Genomic DNA, 19,454 nt, shown 5'->3' with positions numbered 1-19,454 from the left:
TGCTTGTTTTGTGTTGGTATATGTTTTTCTTATGACAATTTTGGGAAGTTTGTATTTTTATCTTAGTGGTTAACTTTATTATGAAATAGGCTTTATCCTCTATTTGTTCAGAGAGTGTCTAACTGCTACCTCTTCAAAAATCGCGACATGAGGAGTTCCCGTCGTGGCACAGTGGTTAGCGAATCCAACTAGGAACCATGAGGTTGCGGGTTCAGTCCCTGCCCTTGCTCAGTGGGTTAACGATCCGGCGTTGCCGTGAGCTGTGGTGTAGGTTGCAGACGCGGCTCAGATCCAGCATTGCTGTGGCTCTGGCGTAGGCCGGCAGCTACAGCTACGATTCGATCCCTAGCCTGAGAACCTCCATATGCCGCGGGAGTGGCCAAGAAATAGCAAAAAGAAAAAAAGGACAAAAAAAAAAAAAAAAATCACGACATGAGCATATTTGCACTTCTTTTTCCCTTCCTTCCCTCTCTTCTGCCAAATTAAATAGACAGCTGAGGCAAGGGCGTTTTGGGTGGCAGAATAGCAATTGTAAAGACCTGGAGTAAATTATGCTTAGTGTTTTTGTGTATGTGTTTGAAGAATAGCAAACAGGCCCCTGGGGCTGGAGATGAATGAAAGAAGGGAGGGGAGGTGATAAGGTCAGAAAAGTCTCATTGGAGCTGTTTGAGTATTTGTCTTTTACTAAGATCAGATGCTACCGGAGGTTTTTGAGCAGAAGACTGACACCTGATTTGCATATAACCCAGCCTTCTGTATGAAGACTAACTGCAGGACCACAAGCACAGAAACCTGGAACCCCTTTGGGAGGCTATTGCGATAACCCAGATGAGGGAATTGATGGTGGCTCCATCTAGGGCGAAGTGGTAGCAAATTTGTCAGATTCAGGAAACATTTTGAAGATAGAATAGATCGGATTTGCTGATGGACTAGATGTAGTATGTGAAAGAAAGAGAAACGATTACTGCAAGGCTTTTTTGACCCAAGCATTTACTGAGATGTTCTCCAGATTGCTGTAGGAGGATTGCAAAACCTATTATTAAACCCCAAATTAGCAACCTCAGATCGTTAAACCTATTATTAAACTACAATAATAATTGAAATGATGTGATAATGGAGCATGAATTTACACACCAAAAAAAAATCTATGAAAAGAATAGAAGCTTAGAAAGGACATTAAGGCAAATAAGGATTTAAAGTAAAAGTGGTATTTCTTATTTATTTATTTATTTATTTATTTGTCTTTTGTCTTTTAGGGCTGCACTCGAGGCATTTGAAGGTTCCCAGGCTAGGGGTCTAATCGGAGCTGTTGCTGCCGGCCTACACTGCAGCCACAGCCATGCCAAATCCCAGCCACGTCTGCAACCTATACCACAGCTCACAGCAAGGCCAGATCTTTAACCCACTGAGCAAGGCCAGGGATCGAACCTGAAACCTCATGGGTCCTAGTTGGATTCGTTTCTGCTGTGCCACACCAGGAACTCCTAAAAGTGGTATTTCTAATCATCATAAAAAGGATAAATAATTCAAAAGATTATGCTGAAATAGCCATCTGGGAAGAAAGAAAAAGGTTGGATACTTGCCACTACCTAATATCTTACAATAATTGCTAATTCTCCCCCAAAATATAAAGACTATAAAGAGACTATAAAGTTCCAGAAGAAAAGCCAAGACAATATTTTTTAACTCATGAAGTGGGAAAGACTTTTATAACACAAAACACAGAAGCCGTAATTTTTTATTTATTTAAATTTTTTTTTTGGCCTTTCTGTCTTTTCTAGGGCTGCACCTGCAGTATGTGGAGGTTCCCAGGCTAGGGGTCTAATCGGAACTGTTGCCACCGGCCTACACCACAGCCACAGCAACGCCAGATCCGAGCCATGTCTGCGAACTACACCGTAGCGCACGGCAATGCCGGATCCTTGACCCAATGAGCAAGGCCAGGGATTGAACCTACAACCTCATGGTTCCTAGTTGGATTCGTTAACCATTGAGCCATGATGGGAACTCCAGAAGCCCTAATTTTTAACTTTATTTTAAAAACCAAGGATTTCCCATCATGGCTGGGTGGTAACAAACCCAACTAGTATCCATGCAGACTCGGATTTGATGCCTGGCCTTGCTCAGTGGGTTAAGGATCCAGCATTGCTGTGAGCTGTGGTGTGGGTTGAAGACCCATCTCAGATACCACATTGCTGTGGCTGTAGCGTAGGCCAGCACCTGCAGCTCAGATTCAACCACTAGCCTGGGAACTTCCATATGCAGCAGGTGAGGTCTTAAAAAGCAAAAAAAAAAAAAAGTGGGGGTAGGGGGAAGGGAGGGAGAGGGATGGACTGGGAGTTTGGGGTTAATAGATGCAAACTATTGCATTTGGAGTGGATAAGCAATGAGATCCTGCTGTATAGCACAGGGAAGTATATCTAGCCACTTATGATGGAACATGATGGAGGATAATGCAAGAAAAAGAATATGTATATATGTATATGATTGGGTCATTTTGCTGTACAGCAGAAATTGACAGAATACTGTAAATCAAATATAATGGAAAAAAATAAAAATCTTTTTTTTTTTTTGTCATTTTAGAGCTGCACCCACAGCATATGGAGACTTTCAGTGTTTCTTCCAAAATATGAACCGATAGCCAATAATCACCAGGCTAAACCAACTACAGACAAAAAACTTTGGGATTAATTAGACACATTATAAACTCTAAGACAAATAAATGTGATACAAGAAAAGAAAAAAGTTATGTATGGCTCTGCTACGGATAATATTTATCTGGTTATAAAAATTAAACCATTAATTTTGACTTCACCAAAATCACACATCTATTTTCTCTGCAGAACCTTGTTGCATGATTTGACTATTAAAACTATGCTCAAACATGACACTGGAAGTCTTAGTCAGTGTGAGAGAAGAAGGGAGCAGCAAGGGAAGAGCCTAAGATACTTAAGAGGTAAAAAGTCCCAAAAGGACAAATATAATTCTAGATGTCACCTGGTAATTTTCAGTCTTAACTGTGACTTTATAATTAGTCTTGACTTTGGGGTACACATGGTGCCCTAAATACTGCAGACATGAAAATTTTGTTACAATTAGGGTGTATGAGATCACACAGCATGGCTGCATACAAAATCGTGATAACGAAATTGGTTATATTCTTAAAAACCAGCAGCAGATAATTACAAAAATGCCCAGGAACCAATTTTTAAACAAAAAATGCAAAGATCTTTATGGGGAAAAAGAGTACACCAATTTTAGTGAAGAAGACATAAGACCTGAGTAAATGGAGCTACAGGATGATCGAGAATGGTAAGACTAGCCATCTCAAAAATATGTTTCTCCCCCTAATTCATCTTTACATTTAATGCAATTACAGTCGAAATCCCTAAAGGATTTTTCATGGACCTCAATCAGGCTAACCCAAAAATTCATACAAAAAAGTTAAGAATAAGCAACGTAATTTTGAAGGCAAGTAAGAGAAGGACACATCCTACAGGAAAGCAAAACTCATAAAGCTAGAGTAATTGAAATAGCACAGTTTGGTGTGAAACAAAAATATCAGTGAAAAAAATATATAGAGTCACACCAGAGCCACATATAGATGAGTAATGATAGAGCAACTGCTAACCATGTGGAGAAAGATAAAATTTGATTCCAGTATTACTCTATACAAAAACAAAGTCCAGGGAGTTCCCGTTGTGGCTCAGCAGGTTAAGAAACCAACATCGTGTCCGTGAGGTTGTAGATTCGAGCCCTGGCCTTGCTCAGTGGGCTAGGATCCAGCAAATGCCATGGCTGTGGCTGTGGCCAGCAGCTGCAACTCATTCAACCCCTAGCCTGGGAACTCCCATATGTCGCAGATGCAGCTGTAAAAAGGAAAAACAAAACAAAACACAAAGTCCAGATAAGTTAAAAATTAAATATAAAGTGCAAGCTGTAAAATGTTTAGAAAAAATACAGCAGCATATTTTAATGAAATTTAGATAGATATTTCTTAAACAAGATCTCAAAAACACAAACTCTGAAGGGGAAGTTCTGATTACATGATCACATTGATTTATGATTATGCAAGTATTTCAAACTTCTGTTTCCACAAAAGACAACCCATCTAGTATCCAGAATATATAAAGAACTTCTACAAATTCATAAAGAAAGAAAAGATAGAAAAATTGGCAAAAGAAGTGAAAAAGTTCACAGATAATTAGGTAAGAGATGTTCAATCTCTTGAGTAACCAGGGAAATGCAGATTTCAAAATAATAATCACATGACATTTATCTGATTATCAAAAAAGGCTGGTAATACCGAATGTTAGGAGAACGAGGGAGTGAATTTGGCACCACCAGCTTGGAGTTCAATTTGGCAATATCAAGTGACGTTGAAAATGCATATACCATGACCCAGCAATTTCACTTTTAGAATTTAACCCAAAAAAACTTCTGCTCAACTGTAAGATCCACAGAGCAAAAGCCATTCTTGACACATTATTAGTAATACTAAAAAACTGAAATAATCTAAATGTCCACTGACTGACATGAACTACTGGATAAGTTGTGGGGTTTTTTTGTTTTGTTTTTTTTGTTTTTGCCTTTTGTCCTTTTAGGGCCGTATCCGTGGCACATGGAGGTTCCCAGGCTATGGGTCTAGTCAGCCTACACCAGAACCACAGCAACTTGGGATCTGAGCCATGTCTGCAACCTACACAACAGCCCACGGCACCACAGCCCATGGCAATTCTGGATCCTTAACCCACTGAGCGAGGCCAGGGATCGAAGCCACAATCTCATGCTTCCTGGTCTGATTCTTTTCTGCTGCACAACGATGGGAACTCCAGTTGTGATATTTTAAACAATTAAAATTACTTAAGCTCTACGTGCATGATAATGAATAAAACTCAAAAATATTTTATTGCCCAAAGAAGTTACAGATAAAGTGATACCGTTAATGTACAACTTTAATACACAAACAATATAGCTAAAATTTTAATATCTATATGCATACATATTGTATAACTGACATTATACATAGCTATGTTTTCACAATTGTGCAATAAATTCATAAAAGCATATGCCAGGGTCACGCAAAACTTTAAGAGAGGAGCTACCTCTTCAGAAGGAAGTAGAGGAATGAAAGTTCTTTTTTTTTTTATTTTTTTATTTTTTATTTTTTATTTTTTGTCTTTTTGCAATTTCTTGGGCCGCTCCCGTGGCATATGGAGGTTCCCAGGCTAGGGGTCGAATCGGAGCCGTAGCCACTGGCCTACGCCAGAGCCCCAGCAACGCGGGATCCGAGCCGTGTCTGCAACCTACACCACAGCTCACGGCAATGCCGGATCGTTAACCCACTGAGCAAGGGCAGGGACCGAACCCGTAACCTCATGGTTCCTAGTCAGATTCGTTAACCACTGCGCCACGACGGGAACTCCGAAAGTTCTTAAATGTAATCTTAAATACCTCAAGGAGTTGCTGTTATGGCACAGCGGAAATGAATCTGACTAGGAACCATGAGGTTTCAGGTTCAAGCCCTGGCCTTGCTCAGTGGGTTAAGGATCCGGTGTCACCATAAGCTGTGGTGTAGGTCACAGACACGGCTTGGATCTGATGTTGCTGTTACTGTGGCGCAGGCCAGCGGTGGTAGCTCTGATTCGACCCCTAGCCTGGAAACCTCCATATGCTTCGGGTGCAGCCCAAAAAGCAAAAATAAGTAAATAAATACCTCAAAATATAAACGTTCATTATATCTGGGTGACAGGAATTGGACTGGGGATCTTCTATATAATTTTGACATTTTATGTGTGCTAAAAATATGTCATAATTTAAAGAGAGAAGCAGACACACTTGATCTAGTAACAGAGCTTTAGTCATCACTGGGAAGGAATGATTTTAAGTAACACATGATGTTTCCATTCACATTCTTCATTGGTCATGCAGAATATGCCTAGAGCTGGGGACTGAGATCTTGTCTGAGCACTTTGGGCAAGAGAGAGAGGGATATTTCACACTCTCCTGCACCATACACATGCTCCATCAGGGCACTGAGGGCTGCAGAGAACACAGTACTACTTAAATGCTCTAGGCATCCAGAATATGGATGGTTCCTTGGGGAGTCTGGTGAAGGCAGAGGTGCAGTCTCACTGCAAATGACAAGTACCCAGTGGAACCAACTCTCCTGTGGGCACTGAAGGTAGCAGCAGGATGGCACCAAACCCAGTGACAATATTGGAGTCAGGGACACACAGATTATACATACTGATAGAGGGTTTCAACGGAGCACTGTGGAGAAGACTGTGGGGTGGGGGAGGAAATTCTATAACACGGAGCTGGATGACAGCTATGCTCTTGTCTATGCTGAGTCTGTGCTCCTAAAGGAGCCTGATTGTTTGCCTTTCTTATGTGTGGTCTGTCTTTGCTCCTGGAGTGTTTGTTTGAACTTGGATGTACTGGAAACAGTGCAAACTTGAATGTACTAGCCTTTAAAGTGGCCCTTTCAGGAGTTCCTGTCGTGGCGAAGAGGAAACAAATCTAACTAGTATCCGTGAGGATGCGCGCGCGTTGGATCCCTGGCCTTGATCAGTGGGTAAAGGATCCGGCATTGCAGTGCTCTGTGATGTAGTTCCAAGACATGGCTTGGATCTGGTGTTGCTGTGGCTGTGGGGTAGGCCGGCAGCTGGAGCTCCGATTTGACTCCTAGCCTGGGAACCTCCACATGCTGTGAGTGCGGCCCTAAAAAGCAAAATAGATAAATAGATAAATAAATAAATAAATAAAGTGGTACTTTCAGCGTTTGAGTCTGGGAACCTCCATATGCTGCGAGTGCGACTCTAAAAAGCAAAATAAATAAATAAATAAAGTGATCCTTTCGGAGTTCACGTCCTGGCGCAGCGGAAACCAATCCAACTAGTATCCATCAGGATGCGGGTTCGTCCCTGCCCTTGCTTAGTGGGTCAGCTATCTGGCATCGCTGTGGCTGTGGTGTAGGCCAGCAGCTGGAGCTCCAATTTGACTCCTAGCCTGGGAAACTCCATATGCCGAGGGTATAGCCCTAAGAAAAAGTAAAGCAGTCCTTTCATCTCCTAGGAGTAGGAATACAGCCTACTTCTGTTCTGTTTTCTCTTCTCTTTATAAGCAATATAAGGAGTGGTTTCCTTTTCCCTAATTTATTCGGCTATTTTCCTCTATAAAATATTTTTTCATTTCTAGGACCCGTTAATTTTATAAAATACATTTTGCCCAAAATAGACGTTAGGAATACTCTTTAAGTGAATGGTATGTGTTCTATCAGAGCCTGCTAAAATGGGGTCAAGTCTCAGTGTAAAGCATTATAAAGGTGAAATAAAAGCAAAATTGAAATCTCACATTATTTCAATAGATGAAATGAGATATGTAAAGTCTTCCCCATCCACAAATAAATAAGTAAATTTTCTTATCAGAACTATCCAGGATTTTAAATTTAATATCTATCCTACTGTATAGCACAAAATTCCATTTTTCACTCAATACCAGACAAAGATGAATGCTAAATTCATTTACTTGAATGCTAAATTTAAGTAAAGAATGCTATTCCTGGAGTTCCCATCATGGCTTGGTGGTTAACGCATCCGACTAGGAAGCATGAGGTTTCGGGTTCAATCCCTGGTCTTGCTCAGTGGGTTAAGGATCCGGCGTTGCCATGAGCTGTGGTGTAGGTCACAGATGCGGCTCAGATCTGTCATTGCTCTGGCTCTGGCGTAGGCCGGTGGCTACAGCTCTGATTAGATCCCTAGCCTGGGAACCTCCACATGCCACAGGTGCAGCCCTAGAAAAAACAGAAAAATAAAAAAATTTAAAAAAAATGCCATTCCTTGCTGTTTTCACTGAGAGAGAACATTCTAGGCTAAAACTTTCAGAAAGGTCAGCTTAGTTCCTTTCTATAAAAATGGGAAGAGGAGGGAGTTCCCACTGTGGCTCAATTGAAACAAACCTGACTAGTATCCATGAGGATGTGGGTTAGACCCCTGGCCTTACTGAGAGAATTAGGGATCTGGTGTTGCTATGAGCTGTGGTGTAGGTCACAGGCGTGGCTCAGATTCCGAGTTGCCATGGCTGTGTCTTAGGCCAGCAGCTGCAGCTCCAATTTGACCCTTAAAGAGGTTCAGCCCTATGGGACAAAAAAGAGAGAGCCAGAGACAGAAAGGGAGAGAAAGAGTGAGAGGGAGAGAAAGAGAAAGAAGAGGAGTTCCCGCCGTGGTGCAACAGGATGAGCAGTGTCTCTGCAGCACCAGGACACAGATTTGATCCCTGGCCTGGCACAGTAGATTAAAGGATCTGGCAACAAGGATCTGGTGTTTCTGCAGCCGCAGCTTGTGTCTGATCCCTGGCCCAGGAACTCCATATGCCACCGGGCAGCCAAAAAAAAAAAAAAATTGAGAGAAGAGAGTGAAGAAAGGAGATACTTCAAAACATAAAGAAGAGAAATAAAAGGAATAAGAAGAGAAAATGTGTATCACTTATCTATTGTTGCAAAACAGTATCAGAAAATTAGAAGCTTAAAACAATATTAACAGAAAATTGGCAGCTTAAAACAATAAAACAACACACATTTATTATCTCGCAGCTTCTATGGGTCAGGACCCTTTATTTCAGGGTCCCATGAGGCCGAAATTAAGGTGTTGGCCAGGTTTTGTTCTCATCTCAAGGTTCGACTCGGCAAGGATCTGTTTCAAACGCAGGCCTGTTGGACTGAGATCTTCAGTTTCTTGCTGTCAGCAGAAGCCATCTTCAATTCCCGGCTGGCTGCTAGCCAAAGGCCACCCTCAGTGTCCCGCCACATAAGCCTTCTCAACATGGCTTTTGCTTCATCAATGCTATTAAAATAGTCATTACACTTCATATGATATAACAGCAGAAGTGACATGCTGTCACTTTTGCAGTATTCTATTGGTTAGAAGCAAGTCACAGGCCCTAATCACAATCAAGCAAAAGAAATTATATGAATGCATTGATACCAGGAAGTAGGGATCATGGCAGGTCTTTTTTTTTTTTTTTTTTTTTTTTCTTTTTAGGCCTACACCTGAAACATATAAAAGTTCCCAGGCTAGGGGTCAAATTGGAGTTACAGCTGCTGGCCTATGTATGCCACAGCTGCAGCAATGCCAGATCCGAGCCACATCTGCAACCTACACCACAGCTCACAGCAACGCTGGATCCTTAACCCAGTGAGTGAAGCCAGGGATCAGACCCGAAACCTCATGGTTCCTAGTCAGATTCGTTTCTTCTGCGCCATAATGGGAACTCCCATTGCAGGTCATCTTAAAGTCTGTCCACCGCAGGGAGCAAGGACGTCTAGGCCTCCAGACTTATTTGCCTCTCAAGAAGCCTAAAAGAAATCCCTGAAACTAACACCTCTGAAAACAATTTCCCCATTTCTTTACCTGCCAAATGTATAATACTTCAAAAACTAGATCAAATATTTATTTAATGATAAGTGTGGGTGTTGTTTCATGGCACTCCATTCACAAGTTCTATTACTCCCTCGTCTGTTGTTCTGTAGTATTTTGTTCAAGCCTCTAGTAGAGATAGTACTTAACAATGAGTTATTATTACCTATTTATGTATCTCCTACATAATTCCACATTTTGAGGGCATGGCCCTATACTATTCATTAAAACAGTAAAATACAGGCAAGTGACTGCTACACTGTAGACCAGAAATAGGTGTTCACTGATTAATTATTATATTAAATATCTCAAGATAAATTATAATAAGTCCTGGAGAAATGACATAAACAGTAAATACTATAAGCATTTATAGGAATGAGAAGTTAAATTTATTTAATGTGATGATAGATATTATAATTGGACTAGGAGGTGAATAGTACAAAGAAAACAAGATTAGGTTTACTATAGAGAGAAAAGTTAATAACAAAACTATATCAGGAGCTGATCTGTTTCCAAACTTACTCGAGTTTTTTGTCGTTACAGATCACTGATTGGGGATTCCCGTCTTTGTTGACATATGGGACCAAGTCGCCCTTAACATCTTTTCCAAACTTCTAGTGTATAACTTTATAAAGTTACTGGGTGTTTGCTTCCAACTCTCATCTCATCTGTATCTTCTACTTGGGTTTGCTATATAAAGGGATCTTTTCTTGGAGACATGACGAAGAAGTTGGAAATTGAGTTCAGAGGGTTTTTCAGCAAAGTAAACCCTAGCCTGCATTCAGAAGATCAGTTTGCTCTACATTATGCATCCTGTCTGCTGGGGCAGGTAAGGGGTTCAGGAATAAAAATTATCACTTACAAATGTGGTAACTATCTGGCTGGGTTTGCACTAACCATCTGGTACAGAGAAGGAAAGAAGCGAGAAGAGGAAGCCAGGATACCAGATGATTTGGACTTGAGTCTAGGTTGGTAGGGACCCATCAAAGTGGCTTTCAACAGACAAAACCTGAGATAATGACAGGAAAGAGATTATAATGACCCTTTTCCAACATTCGCGTTCCCTTTTCCTGGTCCCTAACCTACACTTCTCCCCTGGAGAATTTCTCTCTACCCCCCCCCAAGAAGCCCAAACCCTCTTCCTCACTGGTGCCCCTACAAATCCTTCTCTTTCCTCTCCATTGCCAGCCACCCAAACTTTTTCTTCGCTGATCACTTGATTGTGTTCATTTTCTCAGTATACTTACACAAGCCTTACTGTTGCTGGAATCTCCTGCCTGCCTGAAGACTGGGACAGCCAAGACCCTAACCTTCCCTGTTCCAGACTTCTCAAAGCATTGAGAGAAGCCTTAGAAAAACACAAAAGGCCTCTTCTTTCAAGATTTCTCTGCACTTTTTTGGGGGGGTTTTGGTGCAGGAGGACTTTTTTTTCTTCTCTGGTGTTTGGGACATGTCTCCATGTCTCCCTATCACTGTCCTTTTTCTTCCTCACTGTTTTAAGTTATGCCCTGAATATAGCACAGGCTCCAGCAATATGGACTGAAATGAACTGAATGTACTTTCATGGTAGGCTGCTTTTTTGGACCCAGCAGACGGTGTACTACAAAGCATTAATTGATTAAATATTTTGTTTCTACAAGAAAATAATTTGGTTCCAGATAAGCTAAAAACCATTAATGACAACCTCTATGAAGGGGATTTTGTCACTATTTTTAAAAGTTAAGGAGTTCCCATCGTGGCGCAACGGAAACAGTCTAACTAGGAACCATGCGTTTAAGAGTTCCATCCCTGGCCTCATTCAGTAGGTTAAGGATCCAGCGTTGCCGTAAGCTATGGCGTAGGTCATGGACGAGGCTCGGATCTGGCATTGCTGTGGCTCTGGCATAGGCCGGCAGCAACAACTCCGATTTAGACCCTTAGCCTAAGAACCTCCACATGTCTTGGGTGTGGCCCTAAAAAGCAAAAATTAATTAATTAATTAAAATGTTAACTTTAGGAGTTCTCATTGTGGCTCAGCGGTTACAAACCTGACTAGTATCCGTGAGTATGTGGGTTTGATCCCTGGTCCCACTCAGTGGGTTGCCATGAGCTGCATCAGATCTCACGTGGCTGTGGCATAGGTTGCAGCTGCAGCTCTGATTTGACCCCTAGTCTAGAAATTTCAATGTGCCATGAAAAAAAGTTATCTTTACCAGAAATTACTCTTTCTGTAATTTAGTAAAAACTCCAAAGTTTTGCATCTTATTTTTAAAAATCTGAGAAAAATGACTGACTGATAGTAAATATTAGCATTTTTTTGGATCCATTGGTTTAAAATGGGGGTTCAGTGCTTGGAATTCAAACATTGACTTGATTTCTTTTTTTTTTTTTTTTTTTGTCTTTTTGTCTTTTGTCGTTGTTGTTTGTTGTTGTTGTTGCTGCTATCTCTTGGGCCGCTTCCGCGGCATATGGAGGTTCCCAGGCTAGGGGTCGAATCGGAGCTGTAGCCACCGGCCTACGCCAGAGCCACAGCAACGTGGGATCCGAGCCGCGTCTGCAACCTACACCACAGCTCACAGCAACGCCGGATCGTTAACCCACTGAGCAAGGGCAGGGATCGAACCCGCAACCTCATGGTTCCTAGTCGGATTCGTTAACCACTGCGCCACGACGGGAACTCCTGACTTGATTTCTTATACCACTATGAGACCAGAATCTTCCACTGTTTCTCTTGGCATTCTTTGAACTTTTATTGTTTCTTCAATGTGAAAGTCTCGTTTCCTTACATTTTGTTGTTGTATAGCCTTCTCCTCAATTTATATGCACAGATCTTCAGGGAGCAATTTCATGGCTTGATGTTTCATCAGATATTATTCAAGTCTGGTTTACAAATATTTTCATATTTGATTAATCTCATCTAAAATTTTCATACCAGAAAAAAGATAACAAAAACCCTTGCTTCCATCTATCATTGTTATTTTGAACCTATGGTTTAAGTGTAAGAATATGTAAATTATAATGGTTGGCAAGCTGCCCAATGACCTAAAACAATTCTCAATCATTATAAACTTATTTTCAAAATGAAGGCATGTAGCTAAATTCCATTGGGTCAGAAGCCAACAGTTTAATTGGAAATTCTCCAAATTAACTTTCATATAGTATACAAAGCAATTAAAGAATTAGTAATAAAAATGTACTCATTAGAAGCTTACATATGTATTGGTAAAATCCAATGGGTGATGAAAATATTCTAGACAGATTGTGGTGATGGCTGCACAACTCTGTGAATGTACTAAAAATTATTAAATTGTATATTTTAAGTGAATTTTATGGTAGGGAAATTATATGGCAATAAATTTGTTTTAAAAACTCAAGAGGAACTACAGCAATAGTTTAGAACTTATCTCAATGAAAGATTTTTGAGGGGAGGAGAATTTTATCATTGACATTGTTTAGAATTGCTGCCAGTTTTATATTATTCTTTTATTCTCCACCATGAGCCCCATATAGTCTGTACCAAGGGCAAAATAGCTCTCTTGGCTCAACACTGGATCAATTCATGTGTCCAGAATACTACGTAATATAATTGTCATTAAATTTTACTCCTTTAGGCTCTAAACTCAGGGCAGCTATATTACGGCTGCCCAAATGCTAAACCACAGAGTAACCAGGGGATTGTGGAATCGAGCATTAAATGACATTCAGGGATGATTTTGCAGTTTCCCTGCCTTAATGAACTTTCAGTCTTTCAGACAGAATTCTCTGTCTCTCTCTTTCTCCATCACTCTCTCTTTCTCCCTTTCCCCTACCCAGCTTTCTGTTAGAAATAGCTGAAAATTATTCCAAGAGGCTTAATATGCTTAAACCTGTCAGTTACCTGAGACTTTGTAACACCATAAGAATAAGATGATTATTCTTTTTTAAGGTATGAAGACTGCATCAGCCGTGCAGCTACAACACCTACATTCACACTAATATCACCTCCTTTTCTTGCAAAGGCAGGAGAGACTTCAATCCAGACAGCTTTGTTCTGAGGTGGGTGGGATGTTAATGTTAAGATGTGACTCAGTTTCTTCCCATCCCCAACTAGAGTGGTGGGCTGGGGAGACTTTAGAAATTAACCAAATAGCAGTCACTCGCATAAGTGCACCTTTATGGGATTTTTTTTGTCAAAAGCCAGACACTGTGGCTGTGTTTCTCCTTTCTATTCAATTGCCCTCTCCCATTTCCCAGCAGGCAAGCATCAACACAGCACAGTTATCTCCTATCAAACAAAGGGCCTCGCCCAAAGTCTCAAGGTTGTTCTCCTGATCAACTGCTCTTTCTGGTCACTGTTTCTGATCTTTTTTTTAAGTTTTACAAGGTAGATTGCTCCCTCATTTCCAATCTCTTCTCATTTCTTGCATTTCCTGATAATCTAGTGATAGAGTGTGTCCCCCTTCTTCAGAACGGCCATGGATGGAGTTTTTTGACAAATACAAGCCAAAGAGACAACGGCTATTAGCTCAGTCACCTACAGGCTATGTGACCTCATGTAATAATCCCCCCCTTTTTTTGGCCATGCCCACAGTATGCAGCATGAAGGACAGGGATTGAACCCACACTACAGCAGTGACAATGCTGGATCCTTAACCCATTGAGCCACCAGGGAACTCTAAATTTTTTGTTTTTCTTTTTTGTTGTTGTTGTTGGGTTTTTTTGTTTTTGTTTTTTTTTTTTTTTTTGTCTTTTTGTCTTTTTACAGGGCTGCTCCTGAGGCATATAGAGGTTCCCAGGCTAGGGGTCCAATCGGAGCTATAGCCACCAGCCTACGCCAGAGCCACAGCAACGCAGGATCTGAGCTGCATCTGCAACCTACACCACAGCTCACGGCAATGCCAGATCTTTAACCCACTGAGCGAGGCCAGGGATTGAACCTGCAACCTCGCGGTTCCAGATGGGATTCATTAACCACTGAGCCATGACGAGAACTCCTTTTTTCTTTTTTTTTTTGTCTTTTTTAGGGCTGCACCCTCGACATATGGAGGTTCCCAGGCTAGGGCTGGAATCAGAGCTGCAGCTGCCCGCCTACACCACAGCCACAGCAACACCAGATCTGAGCTGTGCCTACCACCTACACCACAGCTCATGGCAATGCCAGATCCTTAATCCACTGAGTGAAGCCAGGGATGGAACCTGTGTCCTCATGGATGCTAGTCAGACTTGCTTCTGCTGAGCCATGACAGGAACTCCTGAATTTTTTCTTTTTAAATCAGTTTCTGTATATGTAAAATGGGACTAATAATAAGTATTTTCTTAATTGAAAGGCAGACTTTTTTTTGTATTTTAATGTTTATGGTTAGGGTATCTAACCATTTGTGCTGTCTTATATTATGAGTATCCTAGTGCCTATATTCTAGGGTTGGTAGGAGGCTGAAATGTGACCATGTATAAAGTACAGTTCACTGGTGGGAATTCTTCCATGAGGGACATTTTTTCTTCGAGAAAGTAGGAGAGGCATGTTAGAATCTGCGGGAATGTGAAATCTTATTCTTTTATTGAGGACATAGATTTGTGGTGGGGGGAGCTTTATTTTGCTCACCAACCTTCATGTTCGGCAGAGCTCAGCTGAGGCAGCTCCCCTCAGCTCCAGGAGACCCTTGCCCTGGCAGCTTGAGTGGAATTGGAGCATCTACTTTCAGGATGGCTCCCCTGATGTGGGGTACAGGGTTGTTTTTAATTTTTATTTTTAATGTTTATTTCACTGAAGTATCTTTACATGCTATGAGGTAGCCATTGCATACTGTAAAATTCACCATTTAAAATGTACATTTCAGTGGTTTTTAGTGATTTTTGAGAACCAACTGTCACCACCATCCGGTTTTAGAACTTTTTTTTCTTTTTCCATTTTTGGCAGCCCTGAGGCATGTCAGATTCCGGGGCCAGGGATCAGATCTGAGCCACAGTTTTGACCTATACCACACCAGTGACAATGCTGGCTCCTTTAACCTGTTGTGCCCCAACAGAGATGGAACCTGTGCCCCAGCCCTCCAGAGATGCCAGTGTTGTGCCACAGCTAGAACTGCCTATTTTAGAACTTTTCCATTGCTCCCAAAAGTTACCTTGCAATTGTTGACAGTTCATCTCCACTTGCATTCCCAAGCCTAGGCAACCAGTAATCTGGCTTTATTTGGGTCTTTATAAGTGTACCTTTTTTGGACATTTCATATAAATAGAATCATACAATATGTAGGTCTTTTGCATCTGGCTTTTTTTCATTTTAGCATAATGTTTTGATGTTCAAAGCTGTTGTAGCACATGTCAATAGTTTGTTCTGTTTTATTGCCTAATAATACTTCATAGTATGACTACACCACATGCATTTTACCTTTTCACCAGTTGATAGACATTTGAACTATGTCCACTTTTGGTCAGTAAGCATAATGCTTTTTTGTACATGCCTTTTTGTGGATATATGTTTTATTTCTCTGGGGTAGATTCCTAAGTGTGAAATTGCCAGGTCATATGGCAAAATTTATGTTTTTGTTAAGAAACTGTTAATTTATTTTTCCAAAGTGACTGTACCATTTTACCTTCTCATCAGCAGTGTATAAAGATTCCACATTGTCCCCATCATCTCCAACACTTGTCTTTTTAATAAGACTTTTTAAAAAATTGGGGTTGGAATTCCCGTCTTGGCGCAGTGGTTAACGAATCCGACTGGGAACCATGAGGTTGCAGGTTCGATCCCTGGCCTTGCTCAGTGGGTTAAGGATCCGGCGTTGCCATGAGCTGTAGTTTAGGTTGCAGAGCCGGCTCGGATCCCGTGTTGCTGTGGCTCTGGCGTAGGCTGGCAGCTACAGCTCCGATTCGACCCCTAGATTGGGAACCTCCATATGCCTTGGGAGCAGCCCAAGAAATGTCAAAAAAAGACAATCAGGAGCTCCCGTGGTGGCGCAGTGGTTAACGAATCCGACTAGGAACCATGAGGTTGCGGGTTCGATCCCTGCCCTTGCTCAGCGGGTTAAAGATCCGGCGTTGCCGTGAGCTGTGGTGTAGGTCGCAGACGCGGCTCGGATCCCGCGTTGCTGTGGCTCTGGCGTAGGCCGGTGGCTACAGCTCCGATTAGACCCCTAGCCTGGGAACCTCCATATGCCGCGAGAGCGGCCCAAGAAATGGCAAAAAGACAAAAAAAAAAAAAAAAAAAAAAAAAAAAAAAAAAAAAGACAATCAATCAATCAATAAATAATAAAATAAAAAATTGGAGTTAAAAAAACACATAAAACGTATCATCCTAACTATTTCTAAGTGTACAGTTCAGTGCTGTTAAGTATACTCACATCATTATGCAACCAATTTCCAGAACTATTTCATCTTGCAAAACTGAAAGTCTACACTCATTAAACAACAACTCCCCATTCCTCCCACCTCCTAGGCACCCTATCCCTGGAAACCACTATTCTACTTTCTGTTTCTATGAATTTGATACCTCATATAAGTGGAGGTATAAGTATTTGTCTCTTTGCGACTGGCTTATTTCTCTTGTTGTAATGTCCTCAAGATTCATCCCAAAGGAAAAAAAAAAAAAAGGAAAGAAAAGAAAAGGAGAAAGTACAGAAAGGGATTAGGAATACACATTTTATCCCAGTTTTGCCTAGAGTAAGGCCAACCACCAACCTCCCCTTGTCAGTCAGAAGTAATTACCTTTCTGTCTTTCACAAGATATATATATATATCACAAGATACACACACACAAAGGTCCTCCAGAACAGACTGGTTTTTTGGAGTCCTTGAAGCTTTTAATTGATTACGCTGTTGGCGCTGCATTTACTGCCCATAATTTGATTCTGTTGGGCTTTGCAGAAAGCACATCCAACCATGATTCAGGGCACTTAGAAATGAGTTTGTTTGTTAAAGGGCTGTATCATGTAGACTTGTTTAACAACTTTTATAGCATTAACATGCTTAATATTGTTTAAACTGGGGAGTAAAATTACTAACATCCCTCTCAGTAACTTGTCATGTATTGTCCTGGAATACTTAGAGACTTTACAGAGCAGGGAAGTCATATATTGTCTCTAACGAATAGTTTTTACGTAGTAATATCAGATGGAAAATGTGCAACTGCTGTAAAATAGAACAAAAATTTTCAGAGCAATGAGGGTGGGGATAGAGTTGAAAGGCTCCAACCAGAATATTTATATTATAGCCTAATATGACAAGTCATATCAAAGGATGAAGGAACTAAGTTTCTTTCTTTTTCTTTTTCTTTTTTTTTTTTTTTTTCCAGTCTTTTTGCCTTTTCTGGGGCCGTTCCCGCAGCATATGGAGGTTCCCAGGCTAGGGGTCGAATTGGAGCTACACCCACCGGCCTGTGCCAGAGCCATAGCAACGCGGGATCTGAGCCATGTCTGCAACCTACACCACAGCTCACGGCAACGCCGGTTCCTTAACCCACTGAGCAAGGGCAGGGATCAAACACTCAACCTCATGGTTCCTAGTCGGATTCGTTAACCACCGCGTCACGACGGGAACTCCTTTTTTTTCTTTTTCTTTTTCTTTTTTTTTTTTTTTTGTCTTTTTAGGGCCGCACCCGCGGCATATGGGAGTTCCCAGGTTAGGGGTCTAATCAGAGCTGTTGCTGCCGGCCTGCACCAGAGCCACAGCAATACCAGATCCGAGTCATGTCTGCGACCTACACCACAGCTCACAGCAAAGCCATATCCTTAACCCACTGAACGAGGCCAGGGATGGAATCTGCATCCTCATGGATACTAGTCAGGTTCATTTCTGCTGAGCCACGATGGGAACTCCGGAACCAAGTTTCTGAAAAGACTTATGGAGAGGAAAGAGATTTCCCAGCATAGAAGAAAACTGTTAAAACAGCAGAACACATCTAAGCAGGGAATAAAATTCTCTCTGTATTTAACTTTCTGCTCTAGGACTATCACTGCTTTTTTACATTTTTTACATTTTTTACATTAAAAGTTCGAACTGAGTTGATTAGTGACATTTTCCTACAGAGATTTTTTTTTTCATTTTAGAGAAGAAAACACGACGGGAGACTGCTATATTGTCATTATTGCCTATTTAAAAAAAAATTTTTTTTAGGGCCACACCCATGGCATATGCAGGTTCCCAGGCTAGAGGTCGAATCGGAGCTGTAGCCAACAGCCTATGCCAGAGCCAGAGCAACTCGGGATCTGAGCTGCATCTGCGATCTACACCACAGCTCACGGTGACGCCAGATCTTTAACCAACTGAGCAAGGGCAGGGATCAAACCCGAATCCTCACGGATACTACTCAGGTTCATTAACCGCTGAGCCACAATGGGAACTCCCTTCTTTAAAATTTTTTATACAAATGAATTCATGTACTCTTTATATAATCAAAACATTTGTTTTTTTAACAAGAGCCAAATCAGTGATTTCCAAACATGTTTTTCAAGAACTAGAATCCATTCTTCTACCAAACTCTAAAGTAGAGTTCTCAAGGAGTTCCCATTGTGACTAAGTGGTTATCCGACCAGGAACCATGAGGTTGTGGGTTCGATCCCTGGCCTCACTCAGTGGGTTAAGGATCTGGTGTTGCCTTGAGCTGTGGTGTAGGTTGCAGACTTGGCTCAGATCCTGAATTGCTGTGGCTCTGGTGTAGGCTGGCGGCTATAGCTCTGATTAGACCCCTAGCCTGGGAACCTCCATATGCCACAGGAGTGGCCCTAGCAAAGGCATAAAACACACACACACACACACACAATTTAAAAATTAAAAAATAAATAAATAAAGTAGAGTCCTCGAGTTCCTGCTGTGGTTCAGTAGTAATGAACCCGACTAGCATCCATGAGGATGCAGGTTCAATCTCTGGTCTTGCTCATTGGGTTGATGATCCAGCATTGCCGTGAGCTGTGGTGTAGGTCACAGATATGGTTCGGATCCTTCGTTGCTGTGGCTGTGAAGTACGCCGGCAGCTGTAGCTCTGATTAGACTCCTAGCCTGGGAACTTGCATATGCCACAGGTGCAGCCCTAAAAAAAAAAAGTAGAGTCCAAACACAATAGCAGCTAATATTTTTCTGGAAAGT

The sequence above is a fragment of the Sus scrofa genome, chromosome 14, assembly GCF_054392235.1.
Source record: "Sus scrofa isolate SSC_HxYL_T2T_F1_AM1 chromosome 14, Sscrofa_HxYL_maternal_Yorkshire_Landrace_v2.0, whole genome shotgun sequence".
Lineage (NCBI taxonomy): Eukaryota > Metazoa > Chordata > Mammalia > Artiodactyla > Suidae > Sus > Sus scrofa.
This window is presented reverse-complemented; position numbering follows the sequence as displayed.